This window comes from Anoplophora glabripennis, unplaced genomic scaffold, assembly GCF_000390285.2.
Source record: "Anoplophora glabripennis isolate ALB-LARVAE unplaced genomic scaffold, Agla_2.0 scaffold818, whole genome shotgun sequence".
Classification (NCBI taxonomy): Eukaryota; Metazoa; Arthropoda; class Insecta; order Coleoptera; family Cerambycidae; genus Anoplophora; species Anoplophora glabripennis.
The window spans coordinates 121,070-124,824 of record NW_019416902.1 but is presented as its reverse complement, the minus strand read 5'-3'; positions in this window follow the sequence as shown (position 1 = coordinate 124,824).

Sequence of the window (3,755 nt, the reverse complement as noted above, 5' to 3'; positions counted from 1 at the left end):
TTGGTAGAGTTGTTCTGCAATTACATATGTTTTTGGTGTTAATCTATATTTTTAAATATGACAATTCAGGCGGAAAAAACATTTCTGTTCCAATACTCAGGTGTAGTGGCACATGTGAAAGAATTACCAAATTTGTCGCTACGGTCGTCAATTCGATGAGAACCGAGTGAACAACATTTGATGTAAGTACTTATAACAAAACAACAGAAATATTAGCAGCTACCCTAAAATCATAAAAACATAATATCGTGATTAAGATATTGAACTTTAAAGTTGCAAACCGTCATAACAATGTAATATTTAATAATCGACTTTGGCTGCAGATCAAGATAAAGATAATATAGGTACATATTTTACTAACTCAAAAACTTCAAAGTAATCAATCAGTTGCTGATAATGTTAGAGCACCAGATTTTAATTTGTACCTACTTTTAATTAAAATAATCTATTATTTGACAGATGTCTAAATTGCTAAATTATCGATTTAAAAAAGGTTTCATAATTTATAAAGCGTAGCCGAAATTAGAGCCTATATTATTATTTTTTTTTATAAAATTTAGTCACAAAGGTATGTCTTTTAGTTGTCACAATTTGCATAATCACGTATCATTAGAAAAAAGGCTATTCCACCACTTCATCACTTTCTTCATCGCTTATCTATATGTATATTATCTACCGTGAATCGTTATTCAAACAATACCTGTATCTTTAGATGTATATAGTTGTTTTCCTGCAAGATTTTCTTTTTGTCTTGTCATTTCACTGCATGATTTGTTTTTCTTGTATTTTTCCATTAATTATTTATTTATTTTTAGAATTCATTTTATACTGATTTTTTTCTATCTCTCGTAAAATAACTCGCAGTTCATTATTATACCGTACAACCATTTTAACACAAAAAAATCTTCGACGATATTTCCTAGCTTTGGTTGACTGTGAAATTTTAATGAAAGGCACAACATCTGCTGAAACCTGTTTCAGCTGAGTCTCTGAGTCTTATTTTCGCTGTCTTTCTGAAGATAATAGATTTTTGAAGTGTAGCATGAAAGATAAATCTATCGGCTGCACATTTTAACAAGTTACATGATTTGCAGTAAGTTCAACAAGTTTAACGTTTCTCGTATGAGTGGCCGGGGCAGTAAGCGGTTAGTTTTTCATGACACAAGAAACGATGGAATCATATACAGTTTCGGAAAGTCCCCATGGTACATCGGCCGTTACGTGAGAGCGATAAAGTAAGTAATAGAAATCCGTGCGATAGACAAGGATAGTTATATTGAAGACGTTTCATAATCTGAATAGTCACTCCCACTTCTAACCGGAAACGGGCGGTGACTATTCAGATTATGAAACGTCTTCACTATAGCCATCCTTGTCTATCGCACGGATTTCTTTACTTTACTTTGTCGCTATCATGTAAAGGCAGATGGACCATGTGGATTTTCCATCCCTGTAGAAAGTTTTGTTTAATCAAATTTCAATGTGAAAGAAAATAATCGACTTTTTGAATAACGTGTTTAAGTGTTACTGACGCTTTTGGAAATGTGCGATTTTCTGGAACAACGATGCATGGTTCTGTGTGAAACTGGAGAATACTTTCACGGAAACGTTTCAACTTTTGAAACAAGTTTACGGTGATGATGCCCTGGGTCGTATGCAGTGTGACGAATGATTTAAATGTGGTCGTGAGTCAGTTGGGATGATCCTCGACCAGGAAGCCTTCAATGTTCAGAAAGTCAAAGAACTGGTGCGTGCAAATCGTCTATTGACTGCTAGTATCTCAATTGGGTCATGCCATGAAATTTTGACTANTCTCTCTGCCTAGGCTGAGATAACGTCGGTCGTTAGTAGAAATTTTGCAATATAAAATTGCCGAATTCTTTCTATAGATTGCCTTAATAAAGGCAGAATATTACTTGTCTTGTAAAAGACAGGTTTTGTGGGGCTCCCACTTCACTGTTCCTCGCACTGACACTCACTGCTGCACTGCACAAACTACGTCCGCACACTACGGCTGCTCGCTTGGAACTTACTACTCTAGTACTGGTGTGGAGTCGCTCGCAGGTATATGTATCTAGTCCCAGGCGCCAATCAGCCGTGGACCTTTTCCTAGAACCCTGGTGCGTCCCGCGTCTGTTCTTTGTCCTTGCAACTGTTAGACCGATCCGGCGTCAGCCTGGCGTTCTTGACGTAATACTTAAAATGGGCCACTTGCAGACATAATATCCTTCTAGAGTAAACTAGTCCTTTCAATCTCCAAAATTGCCAAACTTTTTTCAAGCACTATCTACATAGCACATTCCATGTTATCAGAACCTCAATGTTTGGTTTTACTTCGTGCTTTGAGCTTCGTTCATTATGAAATGACATTTTATAATAAGGACAATTTTAAGTTTCCTAATTTCATTTACCTGGGATGACCAGTTTTGAATATCTGAAAACAGACGCACTTCAGTGAAGACAAATTCTACAATACCTTAAATGATTTTTACTTGACTATTATAAATGGAATTTAATTTTATTTATAAACGCCTAATAATTATTATATGATATATATACTCCTAGTAATCTATTCAAACTTCCAAAAAGTTAATAAATATCAAAAGCACCAATAAAGGTCAAAGGCACGAAAAATAAAGCACATAAAACAATTTCATTCTTAGAAAGACGATAAATAGTTTTTCGCATTGGAAACTAAAAACGAGGAAAATGAATATAAGCCTTACCTAAGTTTACTCTTCAAAGAGTGTCAGAGTAGAAAAATAGACCTTGCACAAGAGAAGTATGTGTAGACATAGAAATGTTTGTTTACGTACATTTTGTCCGTCATTATCTGTTAAAAATGAAAGTGAAGTCGCAATATACAATTATCGTTTTTTTACTAAACCATACATTACATAAGTGGATAGTATTAAATATTTAAACTCATTTTTGTAGGGCTCTTACACCATAATGTCGGTCTTCAGATAAATGTTTGGGAAGAAGTACTTAAATTGAATATTCAACATTAACTGTCAAAACAAAAGTTTTCCTGACATTAATTGTCCCTAAACGTGCCAGTAATGAATCGTTCTGCTAATTGATTCGTTTAGTCTCATCCGCATTATTTAAAACCATATCTTAGTGGGAATTTGCACGCAAATACGTGATTCTGTCTACGGAATAAGGCTTATAAATGTTGCCAGGGTAACTTAATTGATTAACCATCATCAATAATAGTTTATCTTTCCAAATCGCATATTACAGATAGTAGATAACTATCTGGAATCTGTGTTCAGTGACGCGATCATTAATAAAGGGATTGTGTGAGACCTTTTAGTTGACACGAAATGCATCGAGAGGGTTGAGATTCCGTTAATTTAGATGTTGATGCAAATGCATTCATTATTCAATAATAAAATATTGTACATGGAATGTCTTCATTTCTCAGATTACCATCATAAAAATCTACATTTCAAAAATATCTGACGTGATTCTCTTATTTACAATACGTTATACGAATTAAAATATTTCTAAATAACATTAACTGCGAAACAAATGTACTGTATTTTTTTATTAATATAGCTTTTTTACTTCTTCGGGTCATATAACATCACAATTTCAAAATCGTATTTGTGACTACGTTTTACAATACATTTTGCGTTATATCACCAATAACAATATAACAATAATATTGTTCATATAATAATTTTCTTTTGTTTTTAAACATTTATAATAAAAAGTCAGTTCTATACACTAATTCAGCCATTATGACG